Source organism: Propithecus coquereli, unplaced genomic scaffold, assembly GCF_000956105.1.
Source record: "Propithecus coquereli isolate 6110/MARCELLA unplaced genomic scaffold, Pcoq_1.0 Scaffold61, whole genome shotgun sequence".
Classification (NCBI taxonomy): domain Eukaryota; kingdom Metazoa; phylum Chordata; class Mammalia; order Primates; family Indriidae; genus Propithecus; species Propithecus coquereli.
Window position 1 is genome coordinate 7,540,464 of NW_012152063.1, and position 27,471 is coordinate 7,567,934.

Below are 27,471 nucleotides of genomic sequence, written 5' to 3' on the forward strand. Positions count from 1 at the left end.
GCATGCAATTTAAAACTATGATTTCTGAAATTTTCCATTTAATATTTTCCAACCACAGTTGACTTTGGGTAACTGAAACCACAGAAAATAAAACTATGGATAAGGGAGGACCACTGTACAGATTTTTTGGTTTGCTTGTTTTTTGAAAGAAGTTTAGTTTGTAAATTTATGTGACTAGTCTCAGAGTATATAGATTATTCTGCAATTAGCTTTTTCCAATCAAGAGTATGTTTTTGAGATTTACTCATTGATATGTATCTAGGTCTAGGTAATTTTTCTTTGTTTCTTATTGTTGTATAGATTTCCATCCTACTAATGTACTACAACTTAGTTATCATTAGGTACAATGTGGCCATAGTCTTCCTTGTACATGCCATAGGGTTTCTCTAGGTTGACCTATAATTAGAAATTTTGGATCACAGGGCTAAAATATGCCTGCCTTTTTTTTCTTTTAATATTTTTTTAGAGATAGGGTCTCACTCTGTCACCCAGGCTGAAATGTAGTGGTGCCATCATAGCTCACTGCAGCCTGGAACTCCTGGGCTCAAGTGATCCTCCCACCTCAGCCTCCCAAGTAACTAGAATTACAGGTGCACACCATCATACCCAGCTCATTTTTAAATTTTTTGTAGAGACAGGATCTCACTGTATTGGCCAGGCTGGTCTCCAACTCTTGGGCTCAAGCTGTCCTCCTGCCTTGGCCTCCCAAAGTGCTGGGATTACAGGTGTAGGCCATTATTTCTGGCCATTGCTCCTGGCCTTAATTTTTTAATTGAGAAAAATTGTATATATTTTTTCTGTATGACATGGTGCTTTGAAATACGTATATATATGATCATATGAAGAGGCAGCAAGAGAATGGCCATGTATAAGCCAGGAAAAGATCCTTGCATTATGTCCCTCAGAGGAAACCAACCCTGCCAGCACCTGGATCTTGGACTTCCAGCCTCTAGAACTATGAGAAAATAGATTTCTGTTATTTAAGCCACCTTGTCTGGCAATTTGTTATGGCAGCACTAGCCAACTAATGCACAAAGACAGGCAAAACTTACCTGTCCAAACAGTTGTTAAAGGAGATGTATCCCAGATAAATAAAATGATAACTAACTTTCCAACTTAAAGGAAAGAGCTGTGACAGGGGATCCCACCAGATCTGTGAGGCTGTACAGTGTGGTTGTTAAAAGCATGAACACCAGAGCTCAACTGCCTGGGTTCAAATCCCAGCCCTGTACCTGCTGGCCATGAGCTCTTAAGCAAGTTACTTTACCTCTTTGTGCCTCAATTTCCTCATCTGAAAAATGGGGATGACAATAACATCTGCCTCATAGAGTTGTTGTAAGCTTTAAAGAAGTTAACAAATGTAAAGTGCTTTGAACACCGGGGACATGGTAAATGCTATGGAAGAATTTGCTGTTTTTATCTGGTCTTTGAACGAGACTTACGAGCAAATATAATTACAGGTTCTTCCAGTCAACTGAGCACCTGCCCGCATGCCGGAAGACCCCCTCATTTATAAGATCCCTTTCCTTGGTTCAGACTTGTCTCCCTTTGCCAATTTTATTCAAAAGGATAATGACCCACTTTTAAGTAGAAAGCCCCAAGGAAGCTACTTTGAGAGGAAACTTCTCAGGAAATTCCCAAGTATTCTCAGGGGAAAAAATATCAGTATCTTAAATCTGCTTAAAAGCCAGCCAGCTCCAAACTCGTCTGCTGTGCTACAAGTCAGGAGAGGGGGTTAGTAATGGCTGGATCCCTGGGTGTGTCGACTTAGTGAAAATTGATCCGGTTGTGCTCTTGTGGTCTGTGCACACATTTTTATGTATATTCACCTTCAATACAAACTTTACTTAAGACAAATACCTCACCAAGAGATATAGTCCAAGCTTACAGAAGAACTTTTGAATTTCTATGTCTTTTGCATGGATATTTGGAAATTCATTTGGCAAAGGTTTCCCATCCTCTTGAGACTAAGCTGAGGCCTGAAGAGATAGCCCTTAATGGGTCCTCTGGAATATCACAAACAAATTTCTGGTATAAACACATCCCATGTAATACTTAGGGCACATTTATACTAAAGAATATTATTTATCTGAAATCCAAATTATAACTTGAGCACTCTGTATTTTTATTTGCTAAATTCAAATTTCAGATAAACAAATCTTCCATAATACAGTATAAGTATGTCCCAAATATTATATGGGATATGTTTATACTAAAAAGATTTGTTTATCTGAAATTCCAATTTAACTGGATGTCCTATATTTTATCTGACAAACCTATTCTCACTGCTTTACACACATTGATTCATCTAACCGTCATACGACTGAATAAGGAAGGTACTATTATTCCTTCCATTTTATAGATAAGAAAACTCAGGAAAAAATGCTAAGTAATTTGCCCAAAATATCTGGCAATACCAAGTGCTGGTAAAATTGTGGAGCAATTGGAATTTTCATGTACTGCTGGTGGAAATGCAAGAAGGTATGGCCACTTTGGAAAGTCATTTGGCAGCTTCTTAGAAAGTCAAACGTACACCTACCATATGACCCTGCCTATGATAAAGCAGAAAACCACCATTTATCACCTACCAAAACACTTTTGAAATGGGTTTTGATTGGAGACTATGAGGCTAAAGACAAAGACCTGTACACCAACACCATACTCTGGCTGATAAGTGTATCCTCGCAGGGGTCCAGGTTAGAAAATTTGAAATTATTTGTATACCAGAGAGGAAACATGGTCACGAGCCAAATAACAATATTTGGTCAATGACAGACCGCATATATGATGGTGGTCCTGTGAGATTATAGTGGAACTGAAAAATTCCTATCGCCTAGTGACATGGTAGCTGTCCTAATGTTGTAACACAATGTATTATGCATGTGTTTGTGGTGGCGCTGGTGTAAACAAACCTACTGAGCTGCCAGTCATACGAAAGTATGGCACATACAACTATATACAGTACACAACGTTGATAACAAATGACATTAATGGTTTATTTATATACTATAGTTTTTATTGTTATTTTAGAGTGTACTCCTACTTATTAAAAAAAAGGTTACTATAAAGCAACTTCAAGCTGGTCCTTCAAGAGGTATTCCAGAAAGGCATTGTTAGTACAGGCGATCATATCTCCATGTGTGTTATTGCCCCTGAAGACCTTCCAGTGGGAGGAGATGTGGGGTGGAAGACAGTGACATTGAAGATCCTGACCCTGGGTAGTCCTGGGCTAATGTGTGTCTTCGCTAGGACTTAGTCCCAGGCTAATGTGTGTCTTAGCCTAGGCACAAACTAGGCTAGTTTGTGTCTTAGTTTTTAACAAATAAGTTTAAAAAGTAAAAAAATAAAGCATTTTAAGAATAGAGAAAGGCTTATAGAATAAGGACATAAAGAAAGTATTTTTGTATAGCTACATGATGTGTTTGTATTTTAAGTAAAGTGTTATTACAAAAGAGTCAAGAAGTTAAAAAAATTTAGAAGTTTATAAAGTAATGTTATAGTAAGCTAAAGTTAATTTATTGTTGAAGAAAAATGGTTTTATAAGTTTAGGGTAACCTGAGTGTACAGTGTCATAAAGTCTACAGTAGTGTACAGCGATGTCCTAGGCCTTCACATTCTCTCACCACTCACTGGCTCACCTAGAGCAGCTTCCAGTTCTGCAAGCTCCATTCATTCACGGTAAGTGCCTTACATGAGTGTGCCATTTTTTATCTTTTAATATATTTTTATGGTCCCTTTTCTATGTTTAGATACACAGACACTTACTATTACATTACAGTTGCCTACAGTATTCAGTACAGCAACATGCTGTACAGGTTTGTAGCCTAGGAGCAATAGGCTATACCATATAGTCTAGGTGTGTAGTAGGCTACACCATCTAGGTTTGCATAAGTATACTCTATGGTATTCACACAATGACAAAATCTTCTAAGGACACATTTCTCAGAATGTATCCCCGTCATTAAATGACACATGAGCATACTTTGTAGAGCCAGTTTCTCACTATTGGTAAAAGAAGTTGCCAATAAAGAAAGGAGGAAGGCTAGAATGAACTCTCAGGTGCTTGACTGGAATCAGAGGTATAAATGTTGACTCCTGTTTAAAAAAAGACCTGCATACTCAAATAGATGCTGAAATAAAAGTAGAGTTGTGCATACGCATGAGTTAGTATACATACAGATATTACTCAATCCAGTGAGGGTGGCTGGAGCAATGAAGAGATCTTCGTTGACATCTACTGTCCAGATCTCGATTTCTAAATACCATTCTCCAAGAAAACATTTCTTGGAAAACTGGTTGATTTTAGGGCTGGGGCAGACAAAATACTAACTAAATGAGCCTGGAGTATCTTGTGGTACAGAAAGTAAAGTCCTAAAAAAATAAATTAAAAAGATGTAGCCATGTCAAAAGGGCACAGGAGCCACCTGAAATCACTCCCAAAGGCCAAGGTTGGAATAGCTTGATGGGCAAAAGAGATGATTGGATTAGATTATAACAAAAAGAATAAGATAAATGTCTTGTGAGTCCATACTGATACCAATGTTACAACTAAATACATGAGGAAGAACTGACAAGTCTTCCTCGCAGAATAATTCCAATTAACAAATGTAGAAGGAATGAGGGAAGCAGAAAACCACTATTAGAACAGCACAGTAGAAATTGTCACCAACCAGATCCAACAATGGATGTCAAACTTAGGGGTAGAAATGTAAGCAGAAACAGGATATTTGCATAGTCTCAAAGTATCTCTCCTCAATGTTTTACAGTTACCGGAGAAAACAGTAAGTTTACACTGGAGAATCCTGGCAAAGAGCATCCTCACCGAGTGATCAAGGTTAGCATCACCCATAATTCACGTGGAAACCACAGACTCCTGACAGGATGCTCCCAGAAGGCGACCTTCTGTGAGTCCTTCCCCAAACTACAAAATCCCAGTCTAATCGTGAGAAAACATCACATAAACCCAAATCAAGGGACACTCTACAAAATAACTGACCAGTACTCTTCAAAAGTATCAAGGTCATTAAAGACAAGGAAAGACCAAGGAATTGTCACAGATGGGAGAAAATTAAGACGACGTGACAACTAATTGAAATGTGGGACTCTGGATTGGATCCTAGAACAGAAAAAGAGCATTAGTGGAAGAACTGGGGGAGTCCAAAGAAAGTCTGAAGTTTAATAATTTACCAAGGTTAATTTCTTAGTTTTCATGAACATTCTACAGTTACATACAGTGTTAACATAAGCAGGAAGAAGGTGAAGCATATATGAAAACTCTATCATTTCTACAACTCATCTGAGTCTAAAATATTCTAAAAGTATTACCTGAAAAACATAAAACCCTCATTTCACCCTCAAAACCTCTTACTCCAGCAAAAGAAAAAATGTATGAAAGAGTCAATTTGGGCCTATAAGAATAGGCTCAGGCTTCCACATTTTGGACTAATAAATGATTTCCCTGGCCCTCTTTCATTTTTAAATTGGGTCAGGAATCCTAAAGAGTCTATTTTTTCCCTCTTTCCTTCTTCAAACTTCTAAATCAGCATTTCCTACTGAATGCAGCTGGCTCTCGCTCCCCCACGCAGCTCCACGCCTGACATAGCGACAAGGCCCAATGGGGCCAGCACCCTCCTCAGCACTGTGCTCGCCCTTTCCAAGTGTGGCCCAAGGAAAACGAGTTCTCGGAGGTACCATATGCTGTTAGAGGGTCTACAAACCCTTCTAGAATTTTGTGAGAAGCGATGCAGAGAAATCTCACCCAATTCAGGAGTTGTAAGGCCTTAAGGGGCTCCAGTTGCCTCATTTTTTGAAGAAAATGACTCCCATCTCTGAATGTATAAATAAACTATTAGCGGGCAACAAAGTAAAAACCATCTGCTGCCATCTGTAGATGCTGCCAAGCTATGACATTTCGCGGGGCTGCCTACATCTTCCATCTTTCCACAAGGCAGGCTTTCTTCACCTAACATCAGGCATTTCATCTCATTAAGGTATCAGATACTGTATGAGAAATAGGCTGGTCCCTGACTTTTCAATTAGCTCATAAGGTAAAGGCTAATTTTGATTAAAGTGTTTTCATATTGATAATATGAATCATTTGCGGAAATTACTTTAAAAGGATGTGTTTCTGGCTACTGGAGGAATAGGTTAACAACTGGAAAAAAAAAAAGGGTAGGGGGGGAGAAATAACCACCATCAACAAAAACCACCAGCTACTTGAGACACTACCTAGATGGAAATACCTTTAATGGATTCAGAATGCATTGGAACTATTTGTCTTTGGAGGCTCAAGGATTGCTGGAACTTCTGGGTGAGAGAACTAAATTATTGTTTCTTTCTTCAGGCACTAGGCCAGATGCTTCAGGCCCCAGAAAAACACACCTGAGTTTCTGATAGTTCATTTGTGCAAATGTGAGAAGACAAAGCCCCAGATCTGGAAGGCACATGGGTCCTGTGTTCCCATCTGCAGCCACCAGGACTCCTGAGTGTGAACTGGTGCCATGACCCTGCAGCCCCATAGGAGCGTGAAGGCAGACTCGACACCCTTGGTCATTCCTGGGCCAATGGGAGATGTCAAAAGTATCAGCATGGGGTCTTTGGCACCCTCTGGGCCAGTGCTACTCGAAGATGTGGCCGGCAGATGACGTGTTATCTGTGCATGATTGCATCAGAACAAAGCTTGAGAGTAAGTGCCTAGAAGTTTCATAGCAACTTGCTGGAGTAATTTAATGTTGAATCTAACAGTAAAAAATAAACTTTCCTTTTCCACTGCTCTTACCCAGCACTTACCTTTTAGGGGCATGCCTGTGAATTTGCCAAAGTTCCTGGGATGGCAGAGAGAGTCTCCGCTTTCTTTTCACAGCAGTCCTCCTCCCGTCCAGACATCTTTGCATCCACACTTCTCTCCCAACCAACGCATTTGGCACAGGTGCACCCCCGCCTCCCTCCCTCCCCATCCTGGTTGTTGGGAGGCTGTACTGTGGAAGGGAAGGAGGCAGGAACTACAGAGGCGGGAGACCTGGGCCCTACTAGCTGCATGGTCATAGGATATGGTAATGGTGACCTCACCTATTGCTTCACCTTAGTTTCCTTGTTCGTAAAATGGGGAGGAGGAGGAGGATGGGGCCTACCTTGAACAATTGCTCTAAGAACGCCCTCTGCATTACTGTAATGTGGTCCACTCCCAATGCTGCTGTGTTTGCTCAGGCCCTGCAGAAAATAGATCCTGAAGCAAGCCCAGGGCAGTGAGAGTGAGAACAGTAAAGATGAAAAAAAATATTATAGAACTTGAGGCATTACTGTATACAGTACCTACTCAGACTAGACTGGGCCATGGGTTCCGGTCTAGAGCCGTGATGGCAGTGGTGGGAAACAGGGACCAATGGGAAAGTATGGTCCGGTTCCACTGCCAAAAACCTGCCTGGGACCAACCAGAAAGTGCCCGTCCCTGTGGTTGCATGTTAAGAATCAACTCCAGAGGCAGGAGATAAGTACATTAACCCATTGGCCACCAAAGAATGATCTTATTGTTGAAATTCAAGGAGAAATATGAACATTCATGGGATGCTAAAATTCATCACATTCTGTTGGTGCAGTTCTGGCTGTATGCCAGCTCAGTGCCTGTCACTTTGAAGGGATAGATATGAGTATGTCCTTATACCTGTGTGTATATCCTTCAACGTGTGTGTGCGTATGAATACAGATGCATATACTTACGTTCAAATATATGTGGATGTCCAGGGGTCAGTCACTTTCAGGCCCACATACTAGAGAGAAAGCAGAACCCTTGACTTCAGTGTTCTCACGCTTGGCTGCACCTTGGAATCACATGAGAAGTTTTAAAACATACTGATGCCCGGTGTGTGCCCCAGAGATGCTGATATTACTCATCTGAGGTATGGCCAGGACATTCTAATGTGCATCCAAGGTTGAGAACCACAGCTTTATTTGGAGTCTAAATGTCCCAGTTATAGTCCTGTTAATTTCCATGGGGAACCAGGAAGATCCAGCTTCCTGAGTGGCCCACAGGGGCAGCTATGGGCATTAAAAATGGTCTGTTGACAGCTCTTGTAGGGAAATATTTGTGCAGCTGATGTTACATTACCCTGGTACATATCAAAGATAAGCTAAAACTTTTATCATGTTCAGGGTGCGGCTGTTGATGGGTGTCTGTCGAGGTGAGATGCTGGAGCAGGGCTCCGGTTCCTGCAGCCTGGAGCTCAAACAAGATGCAGTTGGTGGGCATGGCAGGAACTTTGTGTGACTGGTAGTGAAAGGGGAAGCCTTACAAAATGAACAGGAAAAGACCTAATCCCACAATTTCCCCAGTAACAGTTAAAAATCAATCCTATGAGTTGTCTCACTAACAGGTACTCTGTTCTGTTTTGCACAACTTCTGAAGAAAGCTGAATGGATGGAAAAGAGATGTAAATCTCTTTCAAAATTGTTTTTTTGAGAATCTGCTTTTACAGGTTCCGTATCTCACTGTATTTCGAGAACAGAGTCACATCTCCTGCGATAATCCCTTCTCTAAGGAAAGGCAGCAGAGCCAACTCTTGGACTTTGACATCCTGCTGCTGTTTTTGTTATCAACTGACAGCTATCACTATTTTTTTCTTCTCTTTGTCCCCCTTAAAATCAGTGAACTTCTTGGCCTCACTGGGAGCACCCCTTTCTCTTTCTTTGAGATGCCACACCATCTCCCTGCTCTCTTCCCCCCTTCCCTTCTCTCTTATACTCTCTCTCTCCCCTAAGAAGATAAAATAAACTTCTAACTTTTATATCTTAATCTCTGCATGTGAAATCTTTCTCCACTGTGCTGTGAGCACCTACTAGGCTTTCCACCCTAACAGTAGCATCTGAGCATCCCTCAGCTGGGCTAGGGAGCTCTGAACACCTCTCCCCGACAGCTCACACATCTCCGTGGAGAGCCTACGGCCCTGGCAGGTGGCTGTGTGGACTTTTGCCCTAGGAGATGACAGAAAGCTTGTAATTATGGATTTGAATTCCTGAATCCAAGTTAGAAATATTACTTGACAAACAGCTAGTCACATAGCCTTTGAAGGAACTGGTGTGTTTGGAAGTAAGATCAACTCCCTGGTGTCGGTCTGATTAGCCAACACATCTCATAGCATCCTCATCTCTCAGAGCAGAGAAGAGTAATGTATCCCCGGGCCCTTCTAGGCTTGGAGGCAGGGGTTTAGCCACGTCAACTCATTTCATCACCTTAGGGATGCCGTTACCCTAAGAAGTGGCTTCCTATCCTGGCCTGCGTGCTGCCGCTCGTGGGCACCTAGCTGGCCATCTGTCAGCCGGTACTTCAGCAGCTCCCGCCTTCAGACAGCAAGGTTTTAAGAGTCACACGTTCCTGGAGCTCAGACTAGAGGCTCCAGACACTCTCGCACAAGGCCACGCTGTGTCCCTACAGCACGCGGCTGCCCGTGCTGGAGTGGCTGGATCCTTATGCCCCCTTTCAGGCAGCTGTAGTGAGAGTGTCACCCCCAATATTCAGGGTGTTAGTTCTCAATTGCTATGTAACAAATTACCACAAACTTAGCAGCGTAGCAACGCCCGTGTATTTCCTCAGTTTTTGTGGGGCAGCAATCTGGGCGTGGCTTAGCCGGGCCTCTGCTCAGGTTCTCAGAGGCTACAGTCAAGGTCGCAGCTGCGCTGGGTTCTCAGGTGGAGACTTGGCTAAGATTGCTCAAGCTGTTGGCAGAATTCATCTCTTGGCGGCTCTGTGCCTGGGCACTAGCTTTAGCTGGCTGTCTGCCGAGGGCCACTCTCAGCCCTAGGGGTCACTCACAGCTCCCTGCCAACATCGCCCACCTTCTGCGCACAACAGAACCTAACTGAAGAAGTGGCATCCACGGAGGAAGTGGCATCTGTAGCCTTCGCGAGGCACAGGTTGCACCTGCACTCAAGGGGAGAGGATTCATAAGCGTGTGACCAACTGGGGTCACAGGAGGGTGTGTCTGCCACACAGGCACTGGCTTTCTGTATTTGACACTGACTACAAAATTTCCTCTTTAATCCTTGCCAGGCCTGAGCTCAGCCCAAACTTTTGTTGCTGATCCCTGATGGTTTCCCATTCAGTCCGCCCACTCTTTCCCCCTCCGGATGGTCCTGGATGATGTAGTTTAACCTGTTGGTGGCATCCAGCCTTTCACAAATCTCCCCTAACCAGTGAGAAAATGAATTCTGAGAAAGGTCAAATGTCCTGTCCAAGGTCACATAGATGATAACTCTGTTTAGCCTGTACAGTAGTGACAATCTCACCCACCTATTCGGACTGATTAATAAAATGATGCACGTAAGAAGAGTACCCTGTAAGTTGAGGAGTTCTATGCAAGTTTTTATTAAGAATTTTGCTCCTTAAAATAACGGATTTTTTGGCTTTATTAAGAACAGATTCTCTCTTGCATTTGTCCTTTAAAAACCTCACATCTGGGTAATTTTTGTTTACATAGCTTTGTGGCACATTGACAAGAATTAAATCTTTTAAAATGCTTCTAGTGTAATCCAATGTGTAGTATACAAAGCATAAATAGGGAAAAATTAACCAAAAAAATCTTTAATCTCTTGTCTTCCTTTATTCTTTTCTTTCTCTGAGCATGTTTCCTATCTAGACCCGGGATTCCCCTGAATGAGCCACCAGTCTTGGGAGAAGCAGGCTGCCTTTCCAGACTCCCTTGATATTCAAAAGCAGAGGGAACAGCACGGAGTCCCCCTTCCCACTCCACTCCAGGGGCCCACCCTGCCCATCTGAGCCCAGAGCCCTCTCCAGCACCAACCAGCAAGACTTGGGAGCTGGGGCTGCCGGGACCGAGGACCGGGCTGGGGGCTAGGGAGGAGACAGGTCCCTGCTGAGATGCCAAACCGGTGAGACCTGAACCTGAGCCGTGCTCATTAATAGCCTCTGAACTACAATAAGGAATTCTTTCTGCTAGGCAAGTAGGAGATAGATCTTACTCGTTAATTGTCTTTGTAGAGTGACCTCCCATGGAGCAGGCGAGCAGGAGAAACAACTTGAGGCTGGCCAATATTTTAGGTTTCCATTTGCTGGGTAACCGTTGCTGTCCTCAAAAGCAGAGAGGTAAACAATCCCACCACTGTCTGAGAGTCTGGGGTTTATCTCTGGTTATTTAAGGCAATGAGGACAGACCTTGGAGATTCCCACAAGTCTCTGGCGCTCAGACTTGTTGCTAAGAAAACAAAGATTCCTGCTCCTGCCTTCAGCCTACCACTCCTAGATAAGCAGCCGTTTCTCTGGTTATTAAATACTATCTGCTCTAATCGCAGCGTTCTCACAGGATTTTCCACATATTTCGTTAACACCGTTTTATGACAGCCACACACTGTCTCGGGAGTGAGAAGTCTCTCAAGCTCTGCAGCAACAGGTCTGTTTTGATAAACTCAGAGTCCTGGATTGAAAATCCTCAGCTGGGCTATTGGGCATCTGGTCAACCCTAAGCCTCTCTGGGTCTGTATTTCTCCTCTCCAAAGTGGGGATAATATAGAATTCTTAACTTATATTAATTCATTTAATTTCTACAGCATACCAACATGTAAAATCTTACCATAGGACTAGGGCTGGGCAGCATGGACCAGTGGAACTCACTGCAGAGTTCTATGTGGTCCAGTCCAGTGACAGTAGCCACATGTATCCATTGAGTATTTAAAATGTGGCCACTTTTGGTCTTGTTCTGGTTTTTTTCCCCGTCCCAATCCTAAGAAGGCAGTCAGGCCAATATGTTCCCTATCTCCAGCGCACAAAGACCACCTTACTTTCTGTCTCATTTTAGGAAACACAAGCTCACTGTGGGGTCACCCCAGGAGGTGAGGGGAAGCCAGGAGAGTGGAGGTGGTCCTGCAGCTCACGGGGCCTTGCCTGGCTCCCCTCTGCACCCCAGGAGTAGCAGGACCGTGGGGAGAAGGGCTGAGCATGGCACCCAGGGGGCTGCCCGCCAAAGCATCCGAGATTAAACTTCCATTTGGCAATGTGATTTAAAGAAAATAAAGACATTTCTTTATCTCCAAGGAGACTGGAGGTCATCCATGCTATGTTATTATTGTTTCCACCAAGAAATAAGCAATTCCCAGGATTTCATGGGTGGAACTGAATGACAGACTGGGGTGGGGAATGGGGGAGAGGGTAGCTGGAAGAAACAGGAGGGAGGTACAGGGTAAAGACAAAAGCGAGTGGAGGTGGAGGAGCAAAACTTGATACCTGCTGCTGCACGGAGGCGGGCCAATCGCCCACACCAAGAATTCTCTCTGCCTGCCCTTAACAGAATCACATTACACCGTGTAGTATTTTATAGCTGTAGCTTTGCTCATTAATAGCCTCTGAACTACAAAAACTAGCTCTTTCTGCTAGGTAAGTAGGAGACAGACCTTATTCATTAATTATCCTTACAGAGCAGCCTCCCATGGAGCGGGCAAGTAGGGGAAACAGCTTGCTGGCTCGCCAGTATTTCATATTTCACTTGCTCACTTCCGACTCCCCTGACATTCCACATGCCAATCGCGAGCCTCCCGAGCCGCTCAGGCGCAAAGTTCTCTAGAACGTCACTGTGCAGCACACAGCCACTAGCCATGCGTGGCTCTTTAAAAGTCATCAGAATTAATTAGGATTTAAAATTCTCTCCTCAGTCACACAAGCCACATTTCAAGTGCTTAAGGGCCACCGTGGGCTAGTGCCTGCCTTGCTGGACAGAGCAGAGAGAGAGCATTTCCATCACCGCAGCAAGTTCTATCAGACAGTGCTGTTCCAGAAAGGACGATGGTTGAAGGCACACCTAAAAAAGTGTTTAATGGCCACTTTTTTGGTTGTTATAAGCAATAACTTGTTTTATACTTGAAAAATGAGAACAAACCTTACAGCCTGTTCCAAATCCTAAGGAATCATAACCTAGAGTCATAATTTTGTGTATCACTCTTAGCTAAAGATGAAAAGCTAAGTCTTCCCACATACACAACATTTTTCTTTCTATTGAAAGCTGTGTTTTGCTTCCTGGGGACCAATGACATTCCAAGACTCTAGTCACAGTCTGAATGGCAGCACTTTTGTGTATTGAGATGTGGTTATTTCACAACGCTGAAAACATGGGGATTTGTGCTCAAGCGGGTACTGGCAATGCCCTGCTGCTGAGATGGATTAAATTTGTGGCAATTTACAGCTCACCCCAGGGAGACTCAGTCTGCAAAAGCCAAGCGACAGGGAAAGTTGTCACAAGGATGCACGTAACGAAGGCATTAAAGCTATCGACTTTACTGAGGGAGAAAAAAATGGCTCAGGGCTGAATTGTCTGGGTACACTGTCTACACCAACCGATTATCCTGATAATGGTTTGATGTTCCCCTTCATTTTCCCGGTGATAATGTGCCTTTAGATGGCACAGGGATTGCTGCTGGTATGTTTGAACTTTGGAGTATGATGCCACCTCCCATCAGAAGTCATCATTCATTTCTAATAGGTGCCAGCCGCAGTGTGCCTGCACAGATTTCTAGGAGCAGCAGGGCCAGAATGGAATCGTTTAAGTTCCATCCTAAAGAAACAGAAGATGTTTCAAGATAATGAGTCAAAGCAGACAGTAAGAGCGAGTGCGTTCCAGTCCTGGTCAGGCCCAGATCCAGCTGCCTGTCCCTGTGACCATAGCAAATCCTTCACCGTGCATTGCCTTGTTTGCATGAGGACAGTTGTCTCTGAGGTTACATTAGTAAGTTACCAGTTGTTGTTTACTGACAGACCGTTACATGCTTGACATGCATGATGCCATGGCACCATCTAATGGCTCTGTGAGGGGGTCACTGTATGACCCCATCCCATAGCAACACAAACGAGTTAGGTGACATCCCAAGCTGGTGCAGTGAGAGGCAGTGGCCGACTGACCTTGAATGCAGGTGATCTGAGAATTGCTACGGGTTTTTCTGCACATCTCCTGGCCCAGTGTGCTGTCAGTTTGTGTATGTGCCTGTCCAGCCCGCCCAGTCTCAATCAGCTTCCCTGTACTCTTGATTTAGTGGTAAAGAGTGCAGGCTCTGGGGCCAGGCCACCTGGGTTCAAATCCCTGCTCTGCTGTTAGCCACATGTGTGCCCCTATGTAACCTGTTGGAGCTGGTTTCTCTCCTGTAGAGAGGATGGTTTTGATGCCTGGCATCAGCTGAGCTGTCAGGAATGCGGACTACCACGCCCCACCACAGACCGACCGAGTCAGAACCCACACTTTGACATCTCCAGGTTTATCTGCACATTGGAGTTTGAAAAGTATCATGCTATACTAGAAAGTAGTGCACTGTGATGCATTATTTTGTCAGATACATGAGACTATTGCAGAGGTCTGCTTTATAAGGCCAGACACATCACAGGTCTAAACTTCACGTGTGCACCTGGAGGGCTGTGCCACCCTTGGTGTTGCTCAGATGAGCACAGTCATGTAAAGCCAGAGGATTGTGTTGAGAGAAGAGGAAATGAAGCTAAATTGTTGCTGTTAGGACTGAAGTGGATGACGTAACATTAGGAGCACAGTTCCTGTAATCGATGAAGGCTGGGAAGGAAGCATCGTTTTAGTAAAACAGAGTCTGTTGGCATGTGTTCCCACCAAGATTCATGCCTAATTAGGTAGAAGGCAGGCAAGCCAGAATCGTGCTCTGGGGAGACTGGGTGGCCCCTGCCTTCTCTCTGGGAACAGACTGCTCCTCGCAGCGGCCAGGCAGAGCTGCGTCTACGTCTGGTCCTCGGATTCCCAGAGCTCTGCTTGCAAGGAAAGCCGCTTACAGGCATCTCACCAAGTGGCTCTGAATAAAGGGTCCCGAGTGGCTCCGACTATGTCTATTCCCTTCCTGCCCTCCACCCTCCTCTTTCTTAGGGGGTTCTCAAAAGCAGAGCTTGAGACAGGGATTCTCATTCAGATGACTTACTGGGGACACATTCTCAGGAAAAGGGGTGCATGTAGGTTTGCCAGATAAAATACAGGATACATGACTAAATTTAGATTTAAGATAACAAATGAATATTTTTTAGTGCAAGTATGGCCCATACTAAAAAGTATTTGTTGCTTATCTGAAATTTAACTGGGCATAGTTGTTTTTTATTTGCTAAATCTGGCAGCCCTGGATGCAAGGGATGCAGGACAGGTAGGGAAGAGAACTAAGTAAGCAGGAGGCAGACTCAGCCAGAGCCCCAGGGAGCCCAGCACTGCGCAGTGCAGGACAGAAGTCTCATGTGGGAGCAAGAGGGCTGCCACTCTGTACTCTGGGTCATTCAGTCATTGGCCAGGCTGCCCCTGGGCATGCGCTGGGGGAATGATGTTTATGGGGCAAGGGGAGCAAGTGGATTCCATTTGGCCAGGGGCAATTCTTCAGGGGATGAACGCAGAGGGAGCTAGAGCCAGCCAGTAGGGCAGGCACAACAGCATCCACAACACCCTGCCTACGTACACGCTCCTGCCAGCAATCCCCAGGCCTTTGAGAAGTCAGTGATGCCTGATTGGTGGCTATAAACTGGGGAGGCATCCCTGCATCTTGTATTCCGGATATCATTTCTCTGGGACTAGATCCATAGGCAGAGCTTTCAACAATAGAACGAAGTGCACCTTGTCCGTTAACTGCCAGGTCTGCATCAATGTGTTATCCCATCAACCTGGTTTACTCCGGGCGTTTCTGAGAGCTGGGCTGAGCATTTTCTTTCCATGGTGCTTCTAGGATAGAGTCATTGTTTTACCAGGGTGGAAAGGGGGGTAGGGAGAGAAGCTTCTGTGCCCTATCCCCGCCTTCTGGGCAGTGAGGACTCGGCAGTCTCCTTTCCAGGTTGGCTTTGCTTTAGGAATGTAAAACGCCCATGAAGGCTCATAGATAAGGCATAAAATGATATGTAAGTAGCAGTAAGAAATTTCCAGTGCTGTATTTAGTATGTGCTTGCCCATTCAAGGCCCAAAAGAAAACTAGAGATGAGTAGAAGTATTTAGGATCAAATTCTTAAAACTTCCAGCTGGCAAGAAAAAAGGGAAGATTTTGCCCATTGACTCAGCAGTGAGGCCATAAGAACGATAGTGCCAAACCTTAGCATCTCCTCTTCCCTCCCCCCTGCTGCTAGTCATTACTAGCTCCTTGCAGCTACAGCTAGGTCAGCTTTCCTAGAATGTGGTCCACAGAATGCGAGTCTTGTATATATGTGTCTTGTAAATGAGCTTCTGTGTTTAGAATAGTTAGGACAATCATGCAAACTACAGCTATTTCTTTGGAGCTTCATGAGACCCATTTGTATTGTAAAGGCCCTGAGAAGTCCTGCAGCAGAGAAACTCAGTTTTTTGCATACGTACTTGCTTGCAAAACACCAGGAGTTCTGGAGGCCAGGCACCAGGAAGTGTGGAGCAAGCCCCACCGTTCAGGGGAAAGAAGGCAGGGAGGCAACAAGGCAGTTACCTGAGGAAGGATGGCCTCCTTGCAAAATCCACACCAGCTAGTCTGCTTTGGTTCCTTATTCCCTCATTACTAGATTCTTCGGAATGAGAAGTTAAGAAGAGTTAAAGGATTAACTGGAATCAGGAGGCCAGTTACCCATTAGATCCCTGACACCATTCCTCACCTTCTCCTGCCACCTGACATCCACACCTGGAATCAATTTTGAGGGAAATGAGCAAAGGCGAGTGCACACAGGTTGTCCTGGAAGCTGCCACATGGGGGAGCTCTTGGTAACATCACAGAGACATGACCGTGGGTCCTGCAGGCCCAAGAACTGGGAGAACATCACTCTTTTGCCTTTTGTACAGAACTGTCTAGGAAAAACGTCAACCAACTCTGTAACTCACACTGGGGCTAAAGGACAAAAGGGACCCTGCCCATTTTGTCATCTGGGATAAAAAGTCATTTCAATAAAAACGATTGCCGGTGTTTTGTTTTGCCATGTTTAACAGATTTTTATTCTGTATATGGATGAGGAGACAGAACGCGTTCACTCTTTCTCAAACTACTGAAGTAGGAAATGCATGAAAGTTGTCTATGGGTATGATTTGAGAGGCACTGAGAGGGTCTTTCTGTCTCTAATACAGGATTTTTTTCCCCACAAATTGAAAATCTGTGGCAACCCCACACTGAGCAAGTCACCGGAGCCATTTTCCCCAACAGCATGTGCTCACTTTGTGTCTCTCGCATTTTGGTGATTCTTGCAATATTTCAAACTTCTTCATTATTAGTGATCTTTAATGTTACTACTGTAGTTGTTTTGGATTGCCACAAATTGCCCATATAACATGGCAGATTTAATCAATAAGTATATGTTCCGACTGCTCCACCTGCTGGCTGTTTCCCCATCTCTCCCCCTCTCCTCAGACCTCCGCATTCCCTGAGACAAAACAATATTGACTGACATTAGGCCAAGTAATAACCCCACAATGGCCACTAAGTGTCCAAGTGAAAGGAAGAGTTGCACACCTTTCACTTTAAATCAATGATTAAGCTTAGTGAGGAAGACATGTCAAAGGCAGACAAACCAAAAGCTAGGCCTCTTGCACCAGTTAGCCAAGTCGTAAATGCAAAGGAAGTTAAAAGTGCTACTCCAGTGAACGCATGAATGATAAGAAAGCAAAGTAGCCTTATTGCTGATACGGAAAAAGTTTGAGTGGTCTGGATAGAAGATCAAACCAGCCATAACATTCCCTTAACTCAAAGCCTAACCCAGAGCAAAGATCTAACTCTCTTCCAGTCTATGAAGGCTGAGAGAGGAGAGGTAGCTGCAGAAGAAAAGTCTGAAGCTAGCAGAGGTTGGTCATGAGGTCAAAGGTAAGACACCACCTCCAGAACATAGAAGTGTAAGGTGAGGCAGCAAGTGCTGATAAGGAAGCTGTAAGTTATCCAGAAGATCTATTAGTAGCTGAGATCATTGATAAAGGTGGCTACATTGAACAGATTTTCAAGGTAGATGAAACAGCCTTCTATCAGAAGATACCAGTAGGACTTACATAGCTGTAGAGGAGAAGTCAATGCCTGGCTTCAAAGAACAGCCTGACTCTCTTGTTAGGGGCTAATGCAGCTGGTGACTTTAAGTCGAAGCCAATGCATATTTACCATTTCAAACATCCTAGGGCCCTTAAGAATTAGTCTACTCTGCCTGTACTGTATAAATGGAACAAAGCCTTGATGATGGCACATTTCTTTACCGCATGGTTTACTGACTATATTAAGCCTCCTGTTGAGAACTACCGCTCAGAAAAAAAAGATTCCTTTCAATCTATTAAAGTTTATTGACAATGCACCTGGTTCCCCAAGAGCTGTTATAGAGATGTGCAAGATTAATGTTTTCATGCCTGCTAATAAAACATCCATTCTGCAGCCCACAGATCAAGGGGTCATTTGAACTTTCAAGTCTTACTACTTAAGAAATGCATTTGTAAGGCTATGGCTGCCATAAATAGTGATTCTTCTGATGAATCTGAGGAAAAATTGAAAACCTTCTGGAAAGGACTCATCTTTCTCGATGCCATCAAGAATGCTTGTGATATAATATTGACAGGAGTTTGGAAGAAGTTGACCTGAGTGGCCCAAGACCTCAGCGGAGGAAGTCACTCAGATGTGGTGGAAATAGCAAGCGAACTAGAATTAGAAGTGGAGCCTGAAGATATGGCTGAACTGAATCATGACAAAACTTGAATGGATGAAGAGTTGCTTCTTATGGATGAGCAAAGAAAGTGGTCTCTTGAGATGGAATCTACTCCTGGTGAAGATGCTGTGACCATTGCTGAAATGACAACCAAGGATTTAGAATATTTATAAACTTAGTTGATAAAGCAGCAGCAGGATTTGAGTTTGTCTCCAATTTTGAAAGAAGTTCTACTGTGGGTAAAATGCTATCAAACAGCATCTCATGCTACAGAGAAATCTTTTGTGAAAGGAAGAGTCAATTGATGTGGCAAACTGCATTGTTGTCTTATTTTAAGAAATTGCCACAGCCACCCCACCTTCAGCAACCACCATCCTGGTCATTCGGCAGCCACCGACATCAAGGCAACACTCTCTACCAGCAAAAAGATTACACTGAAAGCTAAGATGATCCTTAGCATTTTAAGCAACACAGTATTTTAAATTAAGGTATGTACATTTTTTTAGACATAATGTTATTGTACATGTAATAGACTAGACTATGGTGTGGACATAGCTTTTATATGCACTGGGAAACCAAAAATTTATGCGACTTGCTTTGTTGCAATGGTCTGGAACCACACCCACAACATCTCTGGGTATATTTGCCTGTATATATGCCATCTCTGCCTGTATATTTCTTAACATAATTTACTGACACCTGAAATTCCATCATTAGAGATTCATTCCTTTAAGTCAGTGGTTGTCAACCGGGGATGATTCTCCCTTCCCCCTCCCCTTATTAAAGCAGATTGCTAAGCCCCACCTCAGAGTTTTTGATTCAATAGGAACCCCAGAAGTGTACTTCTAACAAGTTTCCAGGGGATGCCACTGCTGCTGCTACTGCGGGGACTCCACTTTAAGATCCACCGGTGAAGAGGCCTCAGTGAGATAATGTTCACAGCTATTAGCAGAGTGCCTGGTGTACGCAAGCCTGCCATGTTTAGTGGTCTCACTGTCAGCTGCACACTGGAATTGCCTGGAGAGCTTGTAAAATCCCAATGCTCAGTGTGCACCTCAGACCAACTGCAGTGGAATTCTGGGAGCAGGACTCACATCATTGCTTCTGAAGCTCTCCGGGAGACTCCAGTGTGCAGTTGTGGTTTAGATGCGCTGTTGTAAGCAGTGGCTGAGAGAGTCACTCGCATTCCTAAAACACTTTAATTTCCAGCAGCCGCGGGAGAAAGGATCACAATCACACACAACATTGTTGCTGTGGGGCGTGGCTCTGTGGCTGGAGGCCAAAGTAAGTAAGTGTGCCTGGCCTTTCCCGAGAGGCCCAGGGCCAGGGAAGCACAGATTCAAGAGATTCACTCCAAGGCAGGCCCTGAGTCCTTTGCCTCCACTTCCTCTGAAAGGCCTGGCTTTGTCCTCTCAACCTTTTACCCATCCCTGCCCTCTCAGCAGGGGAGTCCCCAGCATTCACCCACCCGCCTCTCTGCACAGCCTGAGGCCTGCTTCTCCCCTCTCAAGGTGATGCTGGTTTTCAGAAAAGCCCTGTCCAGGGCACTGTCCCAGCAGGTAGCTCACCAGGTACCCAGTACTCAATGCTGTCTCTCCTGCCCCTGGCTTTGGGCTGTAGCTCACTTCCTTTCAGGCCAATGTGCCACCATGCTCAGGTCCTGACCGGTTCTCATTGACTTCTCCTAGGCTATGTCCCCCCTCCCACCTCAAGTAATTCCCACATCCCTTCCTGCCCATCCTCCATCCTGCCAAGGAGTCATCCTGCTAAACCACACAGCCCACTGCTCTCACTCCCTCTGGTACAACAGCCCCTTGGGCACCTCCCTTTCTTCCTAGCCACCCCCACCATCTGTGGCTCCTGGAGGGTGGGAGGCATCCTGCAGGCTGCCCCGGGGATGGCCACACCCTCTGACTCCTGCTCAGCCTTCCCAGCTCAAGCAGGGCCTTTCCCCAGGAAGATGGCCCTGAACTGTGCCCCCTCCCTGGAGGGTTTTGATAAAGGCTGTTACTATAGATACTAAGAGTCATCCTAACAACTGTTGGTTTGTCTTTCCAAATAGAGAGAGGAAAGAAGGAAGGAGACGGGGGTGAGACGTCTCCACGGATAATAAGAGCAACCATTTCAAGTGCACCTTATTTGTTTCTCAGCCATGTGGGTACAAAACCGAGCACGTAATCTCTGCTCCAAGGAATTTACATTTGATTCACTGGAGAGCTTCTTAAAATGTCACCACAATCAGGTCAAATCCTAACTAAAAATCAGGACTGATAGTTTAATAAGAGATTTCTTTCAGTTACATGAATATTTGTTTGAAATCTCTTGCTAAAGCATGGAAATTGAAGCACATTTTGTTATAGATTTGCCATATTGCCTTTCCCAAAAGAGAAAAGAGTACAGGTGAATATAAAACCGAGCAAATTATATTAATACATCTGAGCAATTAGGATCAGACTGTTCCAGAACACCCCCCACCGTAGTTATTGTCATTCTAATCCATGAGGCTGAGAAGCCATAAAGAGAGACAAGGCCACTCCCAAGGGCCCCCACAGAAACTGCAGTGTCTGCACGCACCTCCAACCACATGAGAAACAGGTGGCCATGCTGTTGTCCCTGACCTCTGCTTCCCTTCTCTGCAGGCCCTTCCTCAACCCCACCCTCCTGGGAGCAGCTGCCCCATCCCTGTGGCCTTCAGGACCTGGCCCTGCTTGCCAAGCAGATGGATTTCCTCTCCTTCCCGGCCCCACCCATCCTTCCCAGACTTCCTGTGGAGCCCTGCATTTTTGTGTGTTTGAAAGGGGAGAAAAAGGAAGAGTTTTATCAACTGAGCTACAACCGTTAGGAACGTACCTCCCTCCCATCTGTCACTCTACAAGCCAGAGAAAGGCCAGCACCTTTCTCTGCTCAACCTAGTCACCCTGTGGGCTGAGTGCCCGAGTGCTGGGACCCCTCCCCTCATCCTCACCCCAACTGGGCTGCATTATCCCTCCTTTCAAAAGAAATTCAACCTTGAAATGCAGACTCAGTGGGGAATTTGAAACAAATACACCTTAGCCCTAACAAAAGGGGAAGGTGAGAACTAATGTTCTTGCCAGGCCCCCCCCCGCAAGTCTCCATGGGAGCCACATCATCACAGATGACAATTCCAACAGCCCTTGAGAGGCAACCACTGCTGACTGCTACCCAGCAGGACAGAAATAGCGATGGGGACGTGTGAAATTGTAGACTTGAACTACATAGACCTCCTCCCTGACTTCCCAATCATGTGGTCCTCAGCCTTCTATCCTGAGCCAGTGCATGTTAAGGTGGAGGCTCAGGAGGGTCCCAGAGACTAGAGACAAGCCAAAAAGGTTGCACATTTTTCCATGAAAATGTCCCCAAATGGACAAGAGTTGAGTGAACAACAAAAAAATGACTAGTAGTTGCAAAGACTGGGGTTGCGGTAGCCTTGGATGAGTTCTCCCACTCAGATATATGGCTTTCTTCTACACCCGAGGTTCTTATTAGGAAAGAGCAGTCACAGAGCAGGCAATGGCGACACCTGCTGTTTACAACAGATTCCACCAGGTAAGGAGAAACCAGAAACCAAAGCTCTCACGGTAGAAGTGGTGTCACCTGCTCTTGATTCCACAAAAGAAACCAAGACCCAGGGTCCATTGCTATCTTTCTATTTGTTTGGGTATTTCCCACTCACCAGGTACAAGTAGAAAAGATGCTGTTCTAGTTAATAACATATTTTGACTAGTAGTTATTATAATATTCTTGGCCTATGAGTTTTCAGAGAACATAATATGGCCAAAGCACAACACTCAAAACAGTACTAAATTGAATTGACTCTTCTTAGTAATCTAAAAGGCGTAAGGCCCTCAACAAACACAGTTAATATTTATGATAATAGGGCACTGTTACGGGTTGTGTCCTCTAAAAAGATGTCGAAGTCCTAAGCCCCAGTGCCTGTGAAAGTGACCTTACAGGGAAATAGAGTCTTTGCAGATGATCAAGTTAATGTGAAGTCATTAGGGCGGGCCTTAATCCCACAGGACTGGTTTCCTTACAAAAAGGAGAAATTTGGATCCAGAGGCATCCGGGGAGAACACCATGTGAACACGAAGACAGAGATTGGGGTGATGCCTCTATAAAGCCAAGAAACGCTGACAATAGCCAGCAAGCCACCAGAAGCCAGGACAGAGGCCTGAATGGGGTCTCCCTCAAACCCCAGAAGGAACCAACCCTGCCAACACCTTGATTTCACACTTCTAGCCTGGAGATTTGTGAGACAAATTTCTGTTCTAAGCCATACAGTTTGTGGTACTTCGTTACGGCCGCCCTAGGACATTCATACAGGCACAAATTATGGTCTGAAGGGCCTATGTACATTGTAGCCTCAACTGGATAGAACATGTGGTACAACCAAAGAACACACTGGGTTCTAATCCCACTTACCAGCTGTGTGACTTTAAAGCTCAAATAGTGTCAGCAACTTATCTACCCAATTGCCTGGACTATAAAAGGGAATACCAGCCTCCTCAGAGCTGACATGCCCTTCGATATGCACATGAGCCTGGCCTATAGATTGGACAGGATGACAATTATATGGTGTTATCACAATGAGAATGACTTCTCCTTCATCTGACCCAGGTATGGACAGATTGGCCAGCACTACCCAGAATGAGGCCATCATGTGACCCACAGTCACCTGGCTCTAAGCCTTGGGAGGATGATCTGCAGGGAATGCATCCATGGCCTCTTTCTCTTTTGCTACCAGCGAGGACTGGCCAAGGGGAGCCATCATCAGTGGGAGATCAGAGGGCAGGAGGAGAGTGAGGTCAGGGCTTCTATCTCCCTGGCTGTCTCCGTGTTGGGTCATCAGGGGTTCACCATATCATCTATGGAAGGCTTCAGCTACCCTATTGGGGGTCTAGAAGTGCCTACCTCCCCTTGTCCCTCCAGGCTTAGGTTGGAACCTCTCCCCACAAGGGCTAACTCCAGGATACTGCACTAAACGTGATTCATGATGGCATTGCTTTAATTCTGCCCATGCCTTGGTAAACAGTCACTTTGGTAAATTCCTCTCAAAGGATCTACTTTGAGTATACCATCTTTTGCCTGTTAGGACTCATTCAGTAATTAATTTAGGAAGTGGTCCAAGGAAACAGAGACTCAAAATGCAATTGTGGCATTATTTTTCATTCATGTACATCATGGATAACCTCATTTGTTCAGAGAAATAGAACACAGGTAATTCATGGCATGGAGTAGCATCATGATTAACCAAATTATTCTGCAGTGGTTGCACAGGATAAAGTCCAGGCAGAGTGTAAGATATTGGGAAATTGAGTGACTGTGGCCCTCCTTTGTTACAATGACAATAGCGATTGGGATAGATTTTTTTAAGAAATGGGCACAGTATTTTACATTTCCTCCCATCAAGAGGTGGAGTTTATCCCAATTCTGGCCTGAGCCATCTTCTTGCTCTGGCCAATGGGCTATTAGCAAACATGAGACAAGCACAAGCTGGGCAAGGTCGTGTATGTCCGTGGCTTGCCCTTCTCTGGCTGCTTGCCGGGAGCCGTTGGGAGCTGGCCTGGGGACACCTGGGCTGGCCTCCTAGAAGATGAGCCATGGAAAGGAGGCCCCAGCCACCTTAGGTGTCCCCAATATCCCAGCAGAGGCCCCAGACAGGATGGGGCTACCCAGTCAAGCTGCTCAGATAGGAAGAAGATGACCAGCTGACCACAGATGTAAGCAAATAAAATGATTATCTTAAGCCAATATGTTTTGGAGTGGTTTGTTACACTTCAAATGCTAACTGCAATAGTAATCGTAAAGCTTGTGGGGAACACTGGCTCTAGAGAAAGGGGGAAAGTGAAGGCCATGGATGTCCAACCAAGAACATCACCAGAAAGTCAGCAGCCATTCTGGTAGCTTTGAAGGAATCCTACGTCTCCTGTTACCTTAGGCAGGCGTGGCTGGGAACCCAGCCCAACACCTGGTTCTCAGGGTTGCAAAACTGCAGCATCAAATACATACTCAAACCCACAGGTCTCTCAAACTAAGACAGTTTTAAACTGTAGTTCCCACACCGGCAGCAACAGTGTCAGCTGAGGACTTATTAGAAATGCAAAGTCTCAGGCCCCCAGACAGGTCTATTGATTTGGAAACTTTGGGGGTGGGGTCCAGCCTCCATGTTTTGTTAAGTCTTCTAGGTGATTCTGATGTAGGAGAAAGCTGAGAACCACCACACTACTGGGAGCGGAATGGGAATCTGAGACAGGATGGGGACATTGGGTAGACATGATGAAGCTGGGAATTCTGAATCCCCCAATTCCCCTTAAATGTGCCTTGTCACAGCTCCTTAGCCATCTGAGGAAACTACCTACACTTGCATAAAACCTTTTAGTGACAGCCCACCAGGCAGCTGCTCATGAGATGACAGCTCTTTTCAGAATTCATTCTACTACTAGGCCTTCAACAAGAATTAGATCCCAATGTAGCCCAGAGAAAAGACCCCAGGCCTCCTCTGACTTCATCCATCCATGTGGCAGGAGTCCAGGAGCACACGCAAGAATGCATTGGAATGGTGAAGGACAGAAGAGAATGAAACGTTAGCAGTGGTGTGCTGAAGAAGGCTAGACCAGCTCATGAGAGCTGGTTGTTAAATGTTTAGGAATTTTACGAGACAGTTGTTAAACATGGCCCTTATTAAAACTTAACTCATGTAAGCTTACAATTAGGTATATTAAAAACAAAGGTAATCTCTACTCTAAACTTATAGTTATCTTCGCTACAATTTACTATTAACTACGTCTTTGAGGATATTGTATCTACATAGTGGAAATACTACATAATGATGGGCTACTGTGCATCTCTGTTTATCTACATGTCTATAGCTTGAAGCGAGCCAGTCAGAGTCGTTAAAAATTGGAAGTCAGCAAATGCTGTAAGTCAGGGCTTTTATTCCTGGAGAGCTGGTTGTTTGACACCAGCATACCATTGACTATAAGGCTTGGTAAGGCTAAATTTATTTTAATGGGTATACTCATCTGAGATTCAGAATGTAATATATTGGCTCTAAAACCTGGGAGTGACATGAATTTGAAACCTGGACCCAACGATAGCTGCTTTAGTTTCCTATTGCTGCTATGACAAATTACCACAAACTAAGTGGCTTAAAACAGCAAACTTATTATCGTGTAGTTCTAGAGGTCAGAAATCCAAAATGGGTCTCACTAAACTAGAATCAAGGTACTGGCAGGACTGCATTCCTTTCTGGACACTCTAGAGGAAAATCTGTTTTCCTACCTCTTCCATCATGTAGAAGCTGCCCACATTCCTTGGCTGGAATCCCCTTCCTCCATCTTCAGAGTCGGCAACAGCTCGTTGAGTCTTTCATGTGACCACAGCTCTCTGGTTCTAACTCTTCTTCCACCCTCTTCTCCATTTAAGGAGCCTTCTGATTACCTTGAGAACACCTGGGTACCCCAGGATACTCTCCTTAAGTTCAGCTGATTAGCAACCTTATTTCCATTGGCAACTATCCTGCCTACCACAGTAGCTTACACTCAGTGAATTGCAAGAAGCTCCCTGCAAAGGCTCAGGGAAATAGGAGCAGTGGAACGAATCTCCTCTTATGTGATTCTCTTATGTGATTACCAGCTCTGGCCCCTTCCCCCCCACTCAACCACACCCCACTGGTGGATCCTGGTGTAATGTCCACACACAAAAGCTTTGAAAAACATACTGGGGATGGGCCAGCTGCACAGAGCTCTTTGAAAGGCTCTATGGTGGAATTAGGTTCCCTCGTCTCAAGGAGACCAACACAACTCTGATGTCATGGAGCCCAGATGGCACCACTTATCCAATAGAGACAAGGCAGCCATAATTACAATAAGCCACAGGGACAGAATGGAGCCGCAGGGATTCATGGCTGTGGCTAATTGATTTTGGTGTCCTTAGAAGTAAAATAAACGGGCAGCCTCAGATGCTGCTTGACATGTACAGGCAGGAAAAACAATGTAAATTGGTGGGCAGAAGCCTAAATCAAATCATACAAGGGAGATACATGGCCTCTTTCACACACAGACCTGGAGCCCTAGAATGAAGACCCTGCAAAGCAGCCATAGCATATAGTTTCTCCCAAAGTTTTCCCAGAGCAAACTGTGGCCTTTACCTTGGTAACCGTGATGGCAGAAAGGGAAATACGCAAATCTCCCAGGAGTTATTGCATACTGGCTCTTAACTGCTGTGAATCCCCATAGACCAGATCACCTTGTACTTCTCCTTACAAACTAGAGATTTCTCCAAAGTCCCAAATGTAAATACCTACAGAGCTAGTGTTCCAGTCTTTGTGGCACCTTGGGGTTAACCTAAGGTAACAGTCTGGATTGTAACCATTTGGCATTCTTGGGAAAATAAGAGAAGTTTTATTATCATTTTGGATCAGAGCAATTAACTGGACAAATGGCTATAGATCTAATCCTTGCAGAACGTGAATAGTAAAATACTGCTAGGAGAAGTGAAGGCACACATTCTGTGCCTTTATGTCATACACATTTTTGTGTCTCAGGAGGCTAGGGCTTTCTACAGGAGCACTGAGGAATTGAGGGGGACATTTCTCCACAAGTTGGGTACCTCTTATCAGAACCACAGGGCTGAGAAAAAGAAATGGATGGTCACCCTCAAAGTAAGATTTGGGGAACACTGGCAAGAGAAAAGGAAAATCGATGCTTGGGAGGCCACCAGAGAAGCCCACAATTAAAAAAAAATCTCTCGGGGCAAGGGCAACATACGTAACCTAAACATCTGTACCCCCATAATATGCTGAAATGAAAAAAAAAAAAATCTCTCAAGCTAAATCCGGCACCATGTTGAAA